The sequence below is a fragment of the Ambystoma mexicanum genome, chromosome 14, assembly GCF_040938575.1.
Source record: "Ambystoma mexicanum isolate Mex_15411 chromosome 14, UKY_AmexF1_1, whole genome shotgun sequence".
In the NCBI taxonomy this organism is placed as follows: Eukaryota; Metazoa; Chordata; class Amphibia; order Caudata; family Ambystomatidae; genus Ambystoma; species Ambystoma mexicanum.
This window is the reverse complement of record NC_090940.1, coordinates 23,361,862-23,381,864: the sequence shown is the minus strand read 5'-3', so window position 1 is coordinate 23,381,864 and position 20,003 is coordinate 23,361,862. Positions and strand designations below refer to the sequence as shown.

General features: G+C 48.8%; 1 long non-coding RNA gene across 1 annotated transcript in view; it reads left to right on the top strand.

Moving 5' to 3' along the window:
* The first annotated feature begins 586 nt into the window (after positions 1–586).
* LOC138527358 (uncharacterized) overlaps positions 587–20,003 on the top strand; it is a 52,176-nt gene continuing 32,759 nt past the window's right edge. The window contains exon 1 of the long non-coding RNA XR_011283907.1: positions 587–988. This is a non-coding gene — a long non-coding RNA (uncharacterized lncRNA). The remainder of the gene's footprint in view (positions 989–20,003) is intronic.

Sequence of the window (20,003 nt, the reverse complement as noted above, 5' to 3'; positions counted from 1 at the left end):
CTCGCACGCAGGCGCCTCACACACGGGGCATGACCTACACACCCCGAGAAATCTCCCTCCCCCAGAGAGAGGAACTCTGGGAATGGGTGTGCATGGCCGGCAGAGGCCAGTGGGCGCCACCGCCGGCTGCACTGGCCACCATCTCACTCCTCTCGCACGCAGGCGCCTCACACGCAGGGCATGACCTACACACCCCCAGAAATCTCCCTCCCCCGGAGAGAGGAACTCTGGGAATGGGTGTGCATGGCCGGCAGAGGCCAGTGGGCGCCACCGTCGGATGCACTGGCCGCCATCTCACTCCTCTCGCACGCAGGCGCCTCACACACGGGGCATGACCTACACACCCCGAGAAATCTCCCTCCCCCAGAGAGAGGAACTCTGGGAATGGGTGTGCATGGCCGGCAGAGGCCAGTGGGCGCCACCGCCGGCTGCACTGGCCGCCTTCTCACCCGCGGGCAGCTACCTTCCGTCGTGGGGAATGCGGGGGAGGCGCAGAGGAGGCTGCACCTGCAGCCGCAGAGGCGCCGCGCTGATGCCAAGGCGGGCGCGGCGCTTAAGCCGCTTCTCTTGTCACTTTTTTTGCTACAGGAAAAGGGCGGCTTTGCAGTAATTGCTTCGTCAGAACTCATTCGCTGTTCCCGTGAAAGGAGCGCGTGATGAGTCAATGCCCTGTGGGTGAATGGGGGTGGGGGGAGGGGAGTCTCCGCTTTATCAATCCTCACCGGACCCCCACTCCATGCCACCCCGGGGCCAGCACTCTCCTGACGCCTTTCTGCGCATGCAGGATCCTGGCACCCCCACACACGCAGGTGTGCCGCCCGCGCCCTGGCACGGATCTAGCACACGGCAGCCAGGGGCTGTGGGCTCTGCCATCTGGCAAGGGCTGCAGGACGCAATGTGTTCAGCGTGCCCAGTGCAGGGAAGGCGGGGGCCTGGGCCATTGTGAATGCGCGCCACCCTGGGGCTAGCAAAGGACCACAAGTACACGGTATGTACACAAGTATGCGAATGCGGTCTGCGGGCGGGAGGGGGCTGGTGTGCAGAGGGAGTGAGGAGGGGAGGGTGTGCGTGATGGAGGTGGCAATGGATGAAGAGGGAAAGCAGTGATGGAAGGTGAGCAGGGGAGACGCGTGACAGCGAGGGAACAGGGAAGATTGGATGGGGACGGAACGGTGCGTGCCCCACTCCGGACAAAGCACACGTTGACACCTGTTCCCTGAAACCTTGTGCAGCGCTCTGCTGCTCTCAAGCTCGGTCTGCGTTATATAAACACACAAAAATGCAAGGAGGGCGCAGAAAATGTGGGACTACAGAAGCGGACTCAGTAGCTTGAACTCTATGCCATGTAGGCCTGCACTTCACTACCTGTTAGATGTAGGCCTGCACTTCACTACCTGTTAGGTGTAGGCCTGCACTTTACTACCTGTTAGATGTAGGCCTGCACTTCACTACCTGTTAGGTGTAGGCCTGCACTTACTACCTGTTAGATGTAGGCTTGCACTTCACTACCTGTTAGATGCAGTCCTGCAGGCCTGCACTTCACTACCTGTTAGATGTAGGCCTGCACTTCACTACCTGTTAGATGCAGTCCTGCACTTCACTACCTGTTAGGTGTATGCCTGCACTTCACTACCTGTTAGGTGTAGGCCTGCACTTCACTACCTGTTAGGTGTAGGCCTGCACTTCACTACTTGTTAGCTGTATGCCTGCACATGTAGGCCTGCACTTCACTACCTGTTAGATGCAGTCCTGCACTTCACTACCTGTTAGATGTAGGCCTGCACTTCACTACCTGTTAGATATAGGGCTGCATTTTACTACCTGTTAGGTGTACGCCTGCACTTCACTACCTGTTAGATGTAGGCCAGCACTTTACTACCTGTTAGATGTACGCCTGCACTTCACTACCTGTTAGATGTAGGCCAGCACTTTACTACCTGTTAGATGTAGGCCTGCACTTCGCTACCTGTTAGATGTAGGCCAGCACTTCACAACCTGTTAGATGTAGGCCTGCATTTTACTACCTGTTAGGTGTATGCCTGCACTTCACTACCTGTTAGATGTAGGCCACCATTACACTACCTGTTAGGCGTAGGCCTGCACTTTACTACCTGTTAGGTGTACGCCTGCACTTTGCCCTCTGTTAGATGTAGGCCTGCACTTTACTACCTGTTAGATGTAGGCATGCACTTTACTAACTGTTCGATGTAGCTTGCAGTTTACTGCCTGTTAGATGTAGGTCTGCACTTTACTATTTGGTAGATGTAGGCCTGTATTTTACTACCTGTTACATGTAGACCTGCAATTTACATGTTATATGTAGGCCTGCCCTTCACTACCTGTTAGATGCAGGCCTGCACTTTACTACCTGTTAGATGGAGACCTGCCCTTCACTACCTGTTAGACATAGGCCTGCCCTTCACTACCTGTTAGATGCAGGCCTGCACTGTTAGATGGAGGCATGCCCTTCACTACCTGTTAGGCATAGGCCTGCACTTTACTACCTGTTAGATGTAGACCTGCACTTCACTACCTGTTAGATGTAGGCCAGCACTTTACTACCTGTTAGATGTAGGCCTGCACTTCACTACCTGTTAGATGTAGGCCAGCACTTTACTACCTGTTAGATGTACGCCTGCACTTCACTACCTGTTAGATGTAGGCCAGCACTTTACTACCTGTTAGATGTAGGCCTGCACTTCACTACCTGTTAGATGTAGGCCAGCACTTCACAACCTGTTAGATGTAGGCCTGCATTTTACTACCTGTTAGGTGTATGCCTGCACTTCACTACCTGTTAGATGTAGGCCACCATTACACTACCTGTTAGGCGTAGGCCTGCACTTTACTACCTGTTAGGTGTACGCCTGCACTTTGCCCTCTGTTAGATGTAGGCCTGCACTTTACTACCTGTTAGATGTAGGCATGCACTTTACTAACTGTTCGATGTAGCTTGCAGTTTACTGCCTGTTAGATGTAGGTCTGCACTTTACTATTTGGTAGATGTAGGCCTGTATTTTACTACCTGTTACATGTAGACCTGCAATTTACATGTTATATGTAGGCCTGCCCTTCACTACCTGTTAGATGCAGGCCTGCACTTTACTACCTGTTAGATGGAGACCTGCCCTTCACTACCTGTTAGACATAGGCCTGCCCTTCACTACCTGTTAGATGCAGGTCTGCACTGTTAGATGGAGGCATGCCCTTCACTACCTGTTAGGCATAGGCCTGCACTTTACTACCTGTTAGATGTAGACCTGCACTTCACTACCTGTTAGGTGTACGCCTGCACTTTACTACCTGTTAGATGGAGGCCTGCCCTCACTACCTGTTAGAAGCAGGCCTGCCCTTCACTACCTGTTAGATGCAGGCCTGCACTGTTAGATGGAGGCATGCCCTTTACTTCCTGTTAGATGTAGGCCTGCACTTTACTTCCTGTTAGATGTGGGCCTGCACTTTACTATCTGCTAGATGTAGACCTGCACTTTACTATTTGTTAGATGTAGGCCTGCACTTTACTACTTGTAAATGCTTGGCCACTGCTAAGCTACTTAAGAAGAGCTTTCACCATTAGAAGTGTTGAATTGAAAGGGTGAATGAGGCAGGAGTTGCAATGTGAATTTATAAGTTTACTTTTAGCTTTTGTACATAATTATGCCAATGTTTGCATTCTCTAGATGCGTACTGGGGCACTGGCTGCTGTGATGCAAATGTTTGCATTGTCTCGATGTGCACTGGGGCACTGGATGCCGTGATGCAAATGTTTGCATTGTCTAGATGTGCACTGGGGCACTGGCTGCTGTGATGCAAATGTTTGCATGCACTAGAAGTGCACTGGGGCACTGGCTGCCGTGATGCAAATGTTTGCATGCACTAGATGTGCACTGAGGCACTGGTTGCAGTGATGCAAATGTTTGCATTCTCTAGATGCGCATTGGGGCACTGGCTGCCGTGATGCAAATGTTTGCATGCACTAGATGCGCACTGGGGCACTGGCTGCCGTGACGCAAATGTTTGCATCCTCTAGATGCGCATTGGGGCACTGGCTGCCGTGATGCAAATGTTTGCATGCACTAGATGTGCACTGGGGCACTGGTTGCAGTGATGCAAATGTTTGCATTCTCTAGATGCGCATTGGGGCACTGGCTGCCATGATGCAAATGTTTGCATGCACTATATGTGCACTGGGGCAGTGGCTGCCGTGATGCAAATGTTTGCATTCTCTAGATGCGCATTGCGGCACTGGCTGCGTGATGCAAATGTTTGCATGCACTAGATGTGCACTGAGGCACTGGTTGCCATGATGCAAATGTTTGCATTCTCTAGATGCGCACTGGGGCACTGGCTGCCATGATGCAAATGTTTGCATTCTGTAGATGTGCATTGGGGCACTGGCTGCCGTGATGCAAATATTTGCATGCACTAGATGTGCACTGAGGCACTGGTTGCAGTGATGCAAATGTTTGCATGCATGAGATGTGTACTGGGGCACTGGCTGCCATGATGTAAATGTTTGCATTCTCTAGATGCGCATTGGGGCACTGGCTGCCGTGATGCAAATGTTTGCATTCTCTAGATGAGCATTGGGGCACTGGCTGCCATGATGCAAATGTTTGCATGCACTAGATGTGCACTTGGGCACTGGCTGCCATGATGCAAATGTTTGCATTCTCTAGATGCGCATTGGGGCACTGGCTGCCGTGATGCAAATGTTTGCATGCACTAGATGTGCACTGGGGCACTGGCTGCCGTGATGCAAATGTTTGCATTCTCTAAATGCGCATTGGGGCACTGGCTGCCATGATGCAAATGTTTGCATGCACTAGATGTGCACCGGGGCACTGGATGGCGTGATGCAAATGTTTGCATTGTCTAGATGTGCACTGGGGCACTGGCTGCTGTGATGCAAATGTTTGCATGCACTAGATGTGCACTGAGGTACTGGTTCAAGTTATGCCAATGTTTGCATGCACTAGATGTGCACTGGGGCACTGGCTGCCATGATGCAAATGTTTGCATTCTCTAGATGCGCATTGGGGCACTGGCTGCCGTGATGCAAATGTTTGCATTCTCTAGATGCGCATTGGGGCACTGGCTGTCATGATGCAAATGTTTGCATGCACTAGATGCGCACTGGGGCACTGGATGCCGTGATGCAAATGTTTGCATTGTCTAGATGCGCACTGGGGCACTGGCTGCCGTGATGCAAATGTTTGCATGCACTAGATGTGCACTGGGACACTGGTTGCAGTGATGCACATGTTTGCATTCTCTAGATGCGCACTGGGGCACTGGCTGCCATGATGCAAATGTTTGCATGCACTAGATGTGCACTGGGGCAGTGGCTGCCATGATGCAAATGTTTGCATTCTCTAGATGCGCATTGCGGCACTGGCTGCCGTGATGCAAATGTTTGCATGCACTAGATGTGCACTGAGGCATTGGGTGCAGTGATGCAAATGTTTGCATGCACTAGATGCGCACTGGGGCACTGGCTGCCATGATGCAAATGTTTGCATTCTCTAGATGCGCATTGGGGCACTGGCTGCCGTGATGCAAATGTTTGCATTCTCTAGATGAGCATTGGGGCACTGGCTGCCATGATGCAAATGTTTGCATGCACTAGATGTGCACTGGAGCACTGGATGCCGTGATGCAAATGTTTGCATTCTCTGGATGTGCACTGGGGCACTGGCTGCTGTGATGCAAATGTTTGCATGCACTAGAAGTGCACTGGGGCACTGGCTTCCGTGATGCAAATGTTTGCATTCACTAGATGTGCACTGGGACACTTGTTGAAGTGATGCAAAGGTTTGCATTCTCTAGATGCGCAGTGTGGCACTGGCTGCCGTGATGCAAATGTTTGCATGCACTAGATGTGCACTGGGGCACTGGCTGCCGTGATGCAAATGTTTGCATTCTCTAGATGCGCATTGGGGCACTGGCTGCCACTGGGGCACTGGCTGCCGTGATGCAAATGTTTGCATTCCCTAGATGCGCTTTGGGGCACTGGCTGCCATGATGCAAATGTTTGCATGCACTAGATGCGCACTGGGGCACTGGATGCCGTGATGCAAATGTTTGCATTCTCTAGATGCGCACTGGGGCACTGGCTGCCGTGATGCAAATGTTTGCATTCACTAGATGTGCACTGGGACACTTGTTGAAGTGATGCAAATGTTTGCATTCTCTAGATGCGCAGTGGGGCACTGGCTGCCGTGATGCAAATGTTTGCATGCACTAGATGTGCACTGGGACACTGGTTGCAGTGATGCAAATGTTTGCATTCTCTAGATGCGCATTGGGGCACTGGCTGCCATGATGCAAATGTTTGCATGCACTAGATGTGCACTGGGGCACTGGCTGCTGTGATGCAAATGTTTTCATTCTCTAGATGCGCATTGGGGCACTCGCTGCCGTGATGCAAATGTTTGCATGCACTAGATGTGTACTGGGGCACTGGCTGCCGTGATGCAAATGTTTGCATTCTCTAGATGCGCATTGGGGCACTGGCTGCCGTGATGCAAATGTTTGCATGCACTAGATGTGCACTGGGGCACTGGATGCCGTGATGCAAATGTTTTCACTGTCTAGATGCGCACTGGGGCACTGGCTGCTGTGATGCAAATGTTTGCATGCACCAGATGTGCAATGAGGCACTGGTTGCAGTGATGTAAATGTTTGCATGCACTAGATGTGCACTGGGGCACTGGCTGCCATGATGCAAATGTTTGCATTCTCTAGATGCGCATTGGGGCACTGGCTGCCGTGATGCAAATGTTTGCATTCTCTAGATGCGCATTGGGGCATGGGCTGCCATGATGCAAATGTTTGCATGTACTAGATGTGCACTGGGGCACTGGATGCCGTGATGCAAATGTTTGCATTGTCTAGATGTGCACTGGGGCACTGGCTGCTGTGATGCAAATGTTTGCATGCACTAGATGTGCCCTGGGGCACTGGCTACCATGATGCAAATGTTTGCATTCTCTAGATGCGCATTGGGGCACTGGCTGCCGTGATGCAAATGTTTACATGCACTAGATGTGCCCTGGGGCACTGGCTACCGTGATGCAAATGTTTCCATTCTCTAGATGCGCATTGGGGCACTGGCTGCCGTGATGCAAATGTTTGCATGCACTAGATGTGCACTGAGGCACTGGTTGCAGTGATGCAAATGTTTGCATTCTCTAGATGCGCATTGGGGTACTGGCTGCCGTGATGCAAATGTTTGCATGCACTCGATGTGCACTGAGGCACTGGTTGCAGTGATGCATATGTTTGCATTCTCTAGATGCGCATTGGGGCACTGGCTGCCGTGATGCAAATGTTTGCATTCTCTAGATGCGCATTGGGGCACTGGCTGGCGTGATGCAAATGTTTGCATTCTCTAGATGCGCATTGGGGCACTGGCTGGCGTGATGCAAATGTTTGCATTCTCTAGATGCGCATTGGGGCACTGGCTGCCGTGATGCAAATGTTTGCATTCTCTAGATGCGCATCGGGGCACTGGCTGCCGTGATGCAAATGTTTGCATTCTCTAGATGCGCATCGGGGCACTGGCTGCCGTGATGCAAATCTTTGCATGCACTAGATGCCCACTGGGGCACTGGTTGCAGTGATGCAAATGTTTGCATGCACTAGATGCGCACTGGGGCACTGGCTGCCGTGATGCAAATGTTTGCATTCTCTAGATGCGCATTGGGGCACTGGCTGCCGTGATGCAAATGTTTGCATTCTCTAGATGCGCATTGGGGCACTGGCTGCCGTGATGCAAATGTTTGCATTCTCTAGATGCGCACTGGGGCACTGGTTGCCGTGATGCAAGTGTTTGCATGCACTAGATGCGCACTGGGGCACTGGTTGCCGTGATGCAAGTGTTTGCATGCACTAGATGCGCACTGGGGCACTGGTTGCCGTGATGCAAGTGTTTACATGCACTAGATGCGCACTGGGGCACTGGTTGCAGTGATGCAAGTGTTTGCATGCACTAGATGCGCACTGGGGCACTGGTTGCCGTGATGCAAGTGTTTGCATGGACTAGATGCGCACTGGAGCACTGGTTGCAGTGATGCAAGTGTTTACATGCACTAGATGCACACCGGGGCACTGGTTGCAGTGATGGCTGCTGTGATGCAAGTGTTTGTATGCACTAGATGCGCACTGGGGCACTGGTTTCCGTGATGCAAGTGTTTGCATGCACTACGTGCGCACTGGGGCACTGGTTGCAGTGATGCAAGTGTTTGCATGCACTAGATGCGCACTGGGGCACTGGTTGCAGTGATGCGCACCAACATGAATGTTAACTATTTACTATTTGATCAATATTTATGAGCAATAAATTGTGTACATTGTTGTGAATGTTTCTTTTTGTGTGTTTGTACAGTTTCATGGACTCATAAATACACTTGTATGACTGACTGGAGTTGTATTGATGCTGTGGGGCCACACATGCATATGTTGGAAAGATAAAGGTCAGAGGGTGCAATTAAAAGAACTCCAACACAAGAATGGATGTCTGGGTAAAGCAGCAGAAATGAGGTCTCGGCCCTTCATTGCCAGGAAGGCTCTGCTGCACCTCTCTGGCTCGCACTGGTCTAGGAAGTGTAGGGGGGGGCGGAGGGCGTGACAATGAAGGGAGGACCACAACATACTCCTAGGCTCTCTGTGCGGCTGCCCTGGCACCCTGCCCTGGCACCTTGCCCCGGTACAGTCTGGCCTCCTCGCCCAGTGGCATCCCACCCAGCAGCACTGCAGTCTAGTTCACTGTTGCTCAGTGGCTGTGCAGTGCCGGGGACCACTGCTTTCAGCTCCATTTCATCCCAAAGAGAAAGAAGAACTTTTTTGGGGGACATATTGAAAGTGTTTAAAGTCACCTGCAGCTTTTCATTTGAACGAAAGATATGCATTATATTATATATATATATATATATATATATATATATATATATATATATATATATACATAATACCATCAGGTTTGGGCATGGACGATTTGTCTATGGAGATTTTAGAAAATAACTTTTCTGAATAACTTTTCAACTGTCCCTGAACAAATCAGGAAATATTCCATAGTTGAATGCCTCGCTGGCCACCGATGCCTGGCACACTTCTGAATTTTTTATGGATAGCTTTATACTTTTAAAAATATTTTGTAGGCCCCAGCAATGATCAAACTATCCGGTTTGATTTTCCAGATTATTGGCTGGCATCGAGATGTTATCATGAATTGGCGCTCTGCAAAATAACTCAAATAATGTCTATCACAGAGAGGCACTTGAACATACTGAGGGTAGGCATAGAAGTGGTGAAGGTGGCACTGCCACTCGCAAGCTCCAGATCGTTGGGAAAATAACGATTATTCTATTCATTCCTTTATGTATATTTTAACCAATATGAAGTGGTTTTATGCACTACACAATTAAAGAGATAGTACATCATCACCAGCCACTGAGTAGAGCATTACCAGTGCCCTTTATGCCCAGTTTGTACATCATCACCAGTTTCATTAGTCCTGATTGATATATCACAGCTGATTTCCAAATACCCACTGAGAAGAGCATTACCAGATTCCTTTATGCCCAGTTAGTACATCATGACTGATTTCCATTAATCCCCATTGCTATATCATGACAGATTCCCAGAATAGCCACTGCAAAAAGCATTACCAGATTCCTTTATGCCCAGTTTGTACATCATCACCAGTTTCCATTAGTTCTGATTGATATATCAAAGCTGGTTTCCAGAATACCCACTGAGAAGAGCATTACCAGCTTCCGTAATGCCCAGTTAGTACATCATGACTGATTTCCATTAATCCCAATTGCTATATCATGACAGATTCCCAGAATAGCCACTGCAAAAAGCATTACCAGATTCCTTTATGCCCAGTTTGTACATCATCACCAGTTTCTATTAGTTCTGATTGATATATCAAAGCTGGTTTCCAGAATACCCACTGAGAAGAGCATTACCAGCTTTCTTGATGCCCAATTCGTTATCCTCTTAATCCCCACTGCGAAGAGCATTACCAGATTCCTTTATGCCTAGTTCGTACATCATCACCAGCTTCCATTAGTCCTGATTGATATTTCACGGCTGATTTCCAGAATACCCTCTGAGTAGAGCATTACCATCTTCCTTTATGCCCCGTTAGTGCATCATGACCGGTTTCCATTAATCCCAATTTCTATATCATGACAGATTCCCAGAATAGCCACTGCGAAAAGTATTACCAGATTCCTTTATGCCCAGTTCATACATCATGACCGGTTTCCATTAGTACCAATTGATATATCATGGCTGATTTCCAGAATATTTCCGAAAGCCCACTGTGTTTACATGGGATAGCTTATTGATTTACGATTAGTGTGTTACCTTGGAGAGGTCCTTAGATAAGGAAAGTAGGCACTCACCTGGTGTGAGGTGCCTATCCCTAGGGAAGGGGTGGCATGCAGAACTGGGGGAAAATGGGAAGCCTGTATTACAGGCTAAGCAGTGTCAACAATCACTAGGGCCACATTGCTATGAGGCATTCATGCTTTGGCCTTAAGAGAAGTGTGTGGACCCTAAGTTGTTGACTACTTGCTGTAGTTAAAAAGGTGTAAATGTGGACGGTAAGAACACCATAAAACAGTATCAATGAAAACCTTTTTCTGTAAGGCCAAGGATTGGATAAGGCTCGGTAGGTTCAGTAATGTAGCCTTAAGGTGGTCACGCATTGGTGTTTACTACGGACCACTGGTTGGTTGCTCAATAGTTCGAAAGCCAGAGTTTGTATTGTTAAGAAAAGGTGATTAAAAAGTCACTTCTATTCGGTATCCCTGCTTGTTCTTCGGGGTATCCTGTTAAAAGGGGTCGACCGGTTTCGATAACTTCCTAGTTTGTCATCTTCTTCAGGACCAGATGGTTGATTATGTCTTGCATGAGATCAGTGATTCAGGTGGATGCGGGGAGACATCACCCATCTACCTAGGGAAAAACCAAACACTAATTTTGGCATATGTTCATGAGGTAAGTATTGCTTCTTTTCAATGCATTAGCCTGCTTCAATTGGCTCTTACGTAGAAATAAATTCCTTGTCTACTACATTAAAATCCAGGATGAAGCCAGTGCCCCACAACCCTTCATACTGCAATGTCATTCCAATAGCATGTAATCACACCCTGGTTAGAGTTACCTCGTCACCCAGACCAACTGGTGGAAGTCTGCATGTGTTTCGGTTGTTTTGCCAGCTGTCCGATCACTCACAGGTCGTCTGGATCAGGAAAGGACCGCTTTGGGTCAGGGCACTCTTGGCAGGAAGAAGTGGAGACAACACGTGTCTGTCACAAGGTTGCCGGAGTACCAGGGCTGCATTTACTTATAGCATGTATTCCGTGCCCACCAGGAGCCAGAGAGTGCGCAAAGGGGGTGGGGGTTTGTGCATCCGTGTCGTGTCCGACCACAGGATCGTTTTTTTCAAGTGAGCGCATTATGCGTATTATCTATTTAAAGCCTGTGAGCATGTGAAGCACTTGTCGCGAGTTTTTAGCGTGTCTGTGAATTGGTATTCATCGGCGTGTTATCAAAAAAACGCATCGTGGTACATTCAGGCAGATAGCATTAACATATATGTGTGGCATCTATTTTTACGAGGACACCGCACCATTGTGCACACCGTGGAGAAAATGTTTGTGCATGTTTGTGATCGGGTCATCGTATGTGCGCGGTGCTCAATGGGTGGAGCTAGCCGTGATATCTCAATATAGAAAGGCATGCTGGACTTGCTGTGGGCATCGGCAGTGTGCTTACCGAGTTAGTCTGGACTATACTCATGCACCAATGCACCCCTCCTGAATATCTGCCAGTATCTGCGTATTTTATTTGTATGTGTTATGCCTCTGTATATTGGCTAAACTGTAATTATCTGTATGTGTATATTCCACTGTGTTCTTTCTTTTGTGTTCCACTTCTGCATTACCATGCCTACACTGTATTGCCAATTATGTAACCTGTTAATCAAGCTTCGCATTAGCTATAATTGCTGTGCCCTGATAACCCTGGGTTTGGTGCACATTATAAAGGAATAAACTAAACTAGCCGTGGTATCTCATTATATAAAGGCGTGCTGGACTTGCTGTGGGCATCGGCAGTGTGCTTACCGAGTAGTTAGATGAGTCGCCCGGGCTGCTGGTAGCGCACAGCGGTCTGTGTCGCGCTCCGTGTTTCCAGAATACAAAGCGGTTTCTTGGCAACGTGACAGACTCTTAAATGGTGCATTGTTTGTTTCTATGCCCAATTTCTATGGCAGCCATATTTGAGTGGGGCACTAGTTGGAATAGGATTCCTCCCAGTGTCCTTGGGATGAATTTGGACAGGCGTGAAAGCGTTTGCAGGGGGGGCAAATCAATTATCCACATGCACAACAGCCCACGGGGTGTCAATAAATTCCAACAGACCCTCCTTTTGGCCTATGCCAAGTGCTAATATCATTTCTAATACTTTTGCAAATAACTCCATGTGTTGTCATCCATACATCCCGAATCATTGTCTGTAATATCTATAGCCATTAGGTCGTTCATCAGAACCTCTTGTAACACGAACTCTTTAGATGCTGTATCTGGGGCATATATTCTATGCCCTATTGTGCTCACTGCTTGGGCACAACATCCCCCTAGCATTCCACATATACTCGGAAGACATTGAAAACAGCAACAAAGGAATAGCAGGATCCCCAAAATAACTAAAATAACAGAAAGCACCTTCCAACCCCAGGATCGTAAAGAATCCCAGAACCAGGAGCTAAGATTCCAATCTCCTACAGGGATATGTACTTCAGAACTAAGAGTATGCAAGTTCTGTATTGCTTTAAAAATTTGTCGGCAAGGAATCTGGTACGAAAACACAGCAAGCGACCCCACTAATTTGCATATTCCACCTCATTCTGCCAGAATGACATCTAATGCCATCCGATTTTGGAGTGCTACCAATCTTATTGCTTTTTGTTCTAAGGTCATATTGTAGAGTACGTTCTCTCCAGTACCCTTGCTAATCCCCTAATGTTCTCAGAGTTTGTTATTTGTCCCCAAAAGGGCGCAACTGATTTCGCTATATCTCCCAATACTTGCCCAGGGGTATCTCCGTTCTTGTCCCGCCGTGGGCGAGCCTTAGAAACCTCCAATGTACTAGCTACAAATACCCCAGGTAACAGGATTCCTAAATAACAGGTTCCCTGCCAATCCTTGGGCCACCAGGGAAACGCTAAACTACTACAAACAAAATATACAGGCCCCCCTACATACAGAGGCCTGTTTTCTCCAGTCAAATTTACAACGTTCATACAACCTTCAAAATCACCCATTGGCCGAGTGCCATTTCTTTGTACACAAAAGGGGACCGAGTCATGGCTATGATTTATAGAATAAGAAGGAGGTACGGCGTCCTTATTGCCTATCGGAGCCATTTTAAAGGAAATTAGAGTTTGAAAAGGAAGAGATAGGTTATCAGACGGCCTAATAGAAGCGACATTGGGTTTACTTCTATTTGCAAAAAGCGAGCATCCCAGGGGAGTTAATTCACGTTTCTCAAAATCATTCAAATTAGTTCCATCAAAATTCCCTGAGATGCTATCATTCCAACGGCCAAAGAATAGTGCCCTAAGAGAGGCATAGCAAGCAGTAGTTAAAGGTAAAGGATGAATATACCATCCTAGCCCCTTATCCCCGTGTTGCAGTAAATGAGTACAAATCCAACAATTACTCTTATTAAAAATGGCATGCGTAGCATTCATTACTATCATTAGAGTGTTATTATGATACTTTTGCCTATGTTGGGAGTCTCTAGGCGACAGAGTGTGAAGGTGCACAGAATGAGTCAAAGCAGTTGGTACAATCTCGGTCGGTAGTAAAGGTTTTAGAGGATAGATTTCTTCAAAGTACCAAAGTCCTACAGCAGTAGTTGCAAAAATAACAATTATCATTATCAAAACACAGCAGTACATTTTCGGGGCCCAGGCGCATTGTTCATTGTCCAAGTTGGTCACCCCCTTATTCACAAGTCCAGTGCGGGGAGCAGCAGTGGAGGTGGCAGGCATTGTAGTTCCTCAATCGACGACCCCAATGTTCGTTGCTGGCGACGCTATGGTCGCGCAATTTCTTAGTCCTTCCCAACCCTAGCCAGCAGAATCCCTTTTGTTCAACAGAACTTTCTTATACAAAAGAAAACTTCCAATCACTTCCCTTTTCCAGATGCACGAAAAACCCGTGCCGTAGTTCTATTTTCTTCGTTGAAGGTTGTACCTGGTGGTACCCAAGATTGTTTGGTCCGAAAATAAAGTGTCGTCACTTCCTGAGGGAAGCGACGTGTCGGAGGCGACAGAAGTCGCAGAGCTTGAAACAGTATTTCCCGGAAGTGATTTTTCAAGAGAGTGCAGAGACGAAATGGAGTGTTCCCCAAGCTCCTCGGGCTCAGAGAAATTCTCCGACGCACTCACAGCGCTGTTTGCTACTCCAGGATCAGAGATTATAGCATCAGCGAGGGGTTCTGCTTCTTCTGTAACGTGTGGCGTCGGGTGAGGAAGTTTCTTGACATGCGTCGCGTGGATCCAGTGCTTCCTTCCAGCCACCCGCACTGCTGTCCGGGTGACCAACAGCACCTGGTAGGGTCCCCGCCAGCGAGGCGCTAGACAGGAAGACCTTTCGTAGGCCTTCACTAGGACCCAACTTCCAGGCTGTATATCGTGTCCTGGGCCTGTGAACCGTACAGGTAAAGCTGAGTGCACCTGGTGATAAATGAAATACAGGTTTTTAGTTAATTGGTTACAGTAGTCTACAAGCAATACATTTTCCACCTCTCTCAGGGCTTTAGGTTTTGGGAGACCCCAAATGTTAGCAGGTCTCCCCATCACTACCTCAAATGGAGAAAGCCAGTCTTAGTTTGAGGTGTAGTACGCATAGCCAATAATACAATAGGTAAGACATCTGGCCATTTCAGTTTGGTATCGGCACATGTTTTTGCAAGCTTATTCTTTAAAATACCATTGTGTCTTTCCACCAACCCAGCACTTTGAGGATGTCTAGCTGAGTGAAATCGTTTCTCAATACGTAAGGCTGTGCATATCTGCAAAATTACTGCTGCAACAAAATGAGGACCATTATCCGACCAAATTACCCTCAGGAGCTCAAATCGAGAAAGAATTCTTTTACCATAATCTTTGCAGTGGTCATGGCGGTAGCATCTTTAACAGGGAAAGCCTCGACCCATTTACTGAAGACACAAATAATTACAAGAACATATTTCAGATTGTTACATCGTTCCATCTCAATAAAATCAAAGTGAATGACCTCGAAGGGAACAGAAGGGGGCCCAAAGCTTCCCCTTGGAGTTACTGTCCCCTTACCCACATTGTGCTGTAAGCAGATCATGCAATTTCGGACATGTCTTTTTGCAGTCTCCAGAATCTTGTTATTCACCCAAACTTGTTCTAACATTTTCGTGATCTGCTGGGCACACACATGTGTAGGACCATGTGCCATCGTAACCATTGCCAGTACGTATGAATCAGGGAGCAGCCATTTTCCTTCAGATGTATCCACCCAACACCCATCATCATCTAGTTTCCCCATTCCTTCAGCCCACCTTTTAGATTCTTCTACTGTGGCATCAGTTTGAATATCTCGCACAGACCCAATACCTTCATCCATTATATAAGCATCTCTCATTTCCCTCAAAGCATACATATCCGTGCTAAGGTCTGTGGCCGTTTGTCTGGCTATCAGGTCCGCAAAAACATTCCCTTTCCCCACATCATCTATGACCTTACGATGTGCTGCACATTTCATGATCGCTAACTGTTTAGGAAGTGAGAGTGCCGAGAGTAATTGCACTATCAAGGGGCCATGCTTGATCTTGGTCCCATGTGAGATCAGGAACCCTCTTTCCGACCAGAGCCTTCCAAAGTTGTGAGCCACCCCAAATGCGTACTGGCAATCAGTATATATATTTACTATACGCCCTTGGGAGAGTTCACAAGCTCGGGTCAACGCTATAATCTCTGCGGCCTGCGTGGAGTTATGCGAAATTCTCTTAGTTTCAACAACTTTAATCAATGTGGTAACTGCATAAGCAGCTGTAGATGTACCATCTGAAAGTTTGAAGCAGGAGCTATCACAAAACAGTTCCCCTTCGGCATTGTCCAAAGGAGTATCTATGAGATCTATCCTGCCCTTCGTTTCTTGTTCAGTGGTATACAGGCAATCATGTAATTCTTCGTCACCGCAAACAGTGTTTTGCGGGAAAGGTAAAAGTTCAGCCGGATTAAGAACACAACACCTCTTAATTTGAATGTGAGGGGCAAACAAAATTAATTCATACCTTGTTAACCGTGCAGAGCTGAGGTGTTGCGTTTGGGTTTTATTCAATAGGATATCTACAGAGTGAGGTACCATCAAAATCAAATCATGGCCTAGGACCATTCCCTCACTCTGTTTTACAGACGCGGCAGCAGCAGCGACAGCTCGCAAGCATCTTGGCAAAGCGCATGCCACAGGATCAAGGGCGGAGGAGTAGTAGCCGCACGGCCTATTCTTCCCTCCGTGTTCCTGTGTTAACACAGCCAAAGCACATCCATCACATTCATGCACAAACAACACAAAGGCCTTGTCATAATTTGGAGTACCCAGAACCGGTGCAGAGCATAACGCGGTTTTGAGAAGCTCAAATGATCGTTGATGTTCCGATTTCCATGGCAGTGGCAGAGAAATGCCCTTCTTCGTCAAAGCCTACATCGGTTTTATCACTAGCGAAAAGTTCGGGATCCACAACCTACAGTAAGAAGCCATACCTATTAAGGCTCTGACTTCCTTCTGTGTATTTGGAACAGACATGCCAGAAATGTGTTTTATTCTTTCAGGTGTCAATCTTCTCCCCTCCTTTGACAGGAGGTAGCCTAAATAGGCGACCTGACAACAATATTGACATTTTTTGAGCGAAGCTTTATAACCATTTTTAGCTAAATGAACAAGCAACAGTACAGTGCCTTCTTTACAAGCACTCTCAGAGTCTGCAGCCAAAAGCAAATCATCAACATATTGAAGCAGCGTACAAGTAGGTGGCAATTCAAGGTTGTCGAGCTGCTCTTTCAAAGCTCTACTATAAATGCTTGGACTTTCAGTATACCCTTGAGGTACCCTAGTAAATGTAAATGAGTGTCCCCCCAAGGTGAACGCAAACAAATATCTACTTTCCTTATGTATAGGAATGCTAAAGAATGCATTTTTTAAATGCACAACGCTGAGGTGCGTAGCCGTAGCAGGGATCATTGTCAATATCGTCGTCACATCAGGCACAATTGGAAATTGTGGGGCGACAACTCTGTTAATAGCACGAAGATCAATTATGAACCGGTATGGAATTGCATTGTCGCCTTTCTTATATACAGGCAAGATCGGATTGTTACACAAACTACCTGTAATCTCCTCGATCACCCCGCGATGCACAAAATCAGAGACAATGGCCCTCATTACGACCCTTGCGGAAAGCGACTGACCGGAGCGCCACAGCGTAAATAGCGTTTCCGCCATTGTACGAAGGAGCAAAGTGCGGCCCATTCCGACCCATCGGGCACGAGCACCACGCCACGGCGGAAGTGCAAAGTCCGCGATGGCGGAAATGACCCCAAAACGGCCCACACCGCCGCCGTACGGCGCCCTAGGTGCAATACCGCCACCCCTCTTAGCGGTCACCGCAGTGTGCGCCTACCGGAAAGTACGGTGCCCGGAAATATACGGAAACGGAAGTTAAAACATGGGCCCGGAACGGGAAACATCCCGGCGTACACCTATAAAAACACCAAAACCACACAACCACTAAAATCACTACCCTGAAACACACCCCAACCCGTCAACCACCCTAGCGAAACCAAGAAAAATGGGAAAAGTAGCGAAGAAAGCGTGCGACCGCAAGCGGCAGGTCCACTTCTCCCGTGAGGAACTCACCGTGCTAACAGAGACCCTCCAGGAGAATGCTGCCGTCGTCTTCTCCACGCAAATGACCAGGACGGCACTTGCAAACAAGAAGGCCATATGGGCTCTGGTGGCACAGCGGGTAAGTGCGGTGGGGACCGCACCCCGCACCCCACAGCAATGCCGCAAGCGATGGGACGACCTGCGGATACGCGTCCGCAGCATACTCTCTGCCAACCGCAACATTGCCACAGCCACCGGGGGAGGTCCTGAATCACCCATCAAGTTGACCCCCTGGGAAGAAATCTGTGCCTCCACCATCGGAATGGAGAGCATAGAGGGAGTCGGAGGGATGGAGAAAGGAGTGCAGACATCCGAAGATTCAGGTAGGTGGGCCAGATAAAACAATGCCAAATCCACACAGTCCATCCATGTGAAGTACCATGCGTCCACATAGTGCAACAGAAACACATGTCCAGGAGAACGTCCACACACATCGGCCTGAAAGCGCACGTCAAAACCCACAATAAATACATAAATAATTAAAAACCCCTAATACACGCACTACACGTGCAGCAGGCACACCCTAACTGCAGGCTGCCAAACAACTGCACCCTCACTCCACACACAAATCAAAGCACCTCCAAGACCCCGACCCAAATCACCCTCAGGTACCACCCCAATGCATGTGATACAATGCCATTCCAATTCCCACTGACCCATCAATAACCCTCGCCCTCCTTTACTCCACCACAGGGTCCGATCCAAACGACGAGCTACAGGACACCCCTACCAGCACACCTGCAAAGAGGGCCAAGACCAACGGCCAGAGACCCTCCACCTCAGCTGCACGCATCAAGACACGGCAGCAGCACAAATCAGGTGGCAGCACAGAGGAGGGAACATCAACAGGCACCCCAGCAGCCAGCATGGCCACAACACCACCACCACAGGTCCCCCCAATGGATGCCACAGAAGGCACTGCCTCTGGTGGCAGCAGCACCATAGGTGACACCCCATTGATGGCAGCATGCTCGGACACAGAAGACGGGGATGTCGAGGTCAGATCCATCCATGACCTGTCCCAATCCCCCTGTCTGTCCCATCCCGTACAACATGAGGATACCACGCAGGTGCAGTCACAAGACGACGACTGGCCATCCCCCACAAGCCCTGTGGCAAGGCAACATGAGGACAACAGCCCCTCTGTGACACCACCGCAAATGGCCATGGCCCAGCAGAGGCAACAGTCCCTCGACAAGTTAATCGTCCAACAGCAGCAAATGGCCACACTCCTCAAGGGCCATGCCGATGAATGTGGGGGCACCAAGGCAGACATAGAAACATCAACAGAGACACTTAGGGCAGAAATGGAGAGAGGCACAGAGACGCTAAGGGCACAAATTGAGAGTAGCACCGAGAGCCTGAGAGTCCAAATGGAGAGTAGCACCGAGAGCCTGAGGGGGGAACTGCATGCGACGTCCAAAGACGTATGTGCCGAACTTGCCGCAGTGCGCCGTGTGCTCACTGAGCTCTCGCAAACCCTTAGGGACATGCATGGACGTGAGCAGGCAGACACATCATCCGTTGCAAGTTCCGTCCAGGGCAGCCCCCAACGTAGATCTGGAAGGAACCTGCGCTCCACAGGCAGGGGTGCCCCTGATACCCGCAGAGGGGGCATGCAATAGCGACAGCCCACTGACAATGAGCATCTTTGGACACTGGTGTTCGGGGGGGAGGTAGGAGGGTGGAGGGGGTGTGTTGGGCTCACTTGGGTGGCGGGTCGATAGGGTGTTCAACATGATATCACATATGCCATAAAAAGTGCACGATCAACCAATGAGAAGTGTGGACATTGATCTTTGTGTACTAGGCCATCATAGGCGTACAGTCCATATTGTGCATGTCCCAGACACACGCAGTGCCACGAGTCCCGTGTCCATGTATCAGCCACCAGGCGTGAGTGCTAGAAGCATACATCAATGAGATGCTGACGAATGTCACGGCCCTCCGGTGCCTCGCAGACTCCATGAGGTGCTGCCACATCCCCACCCTCAT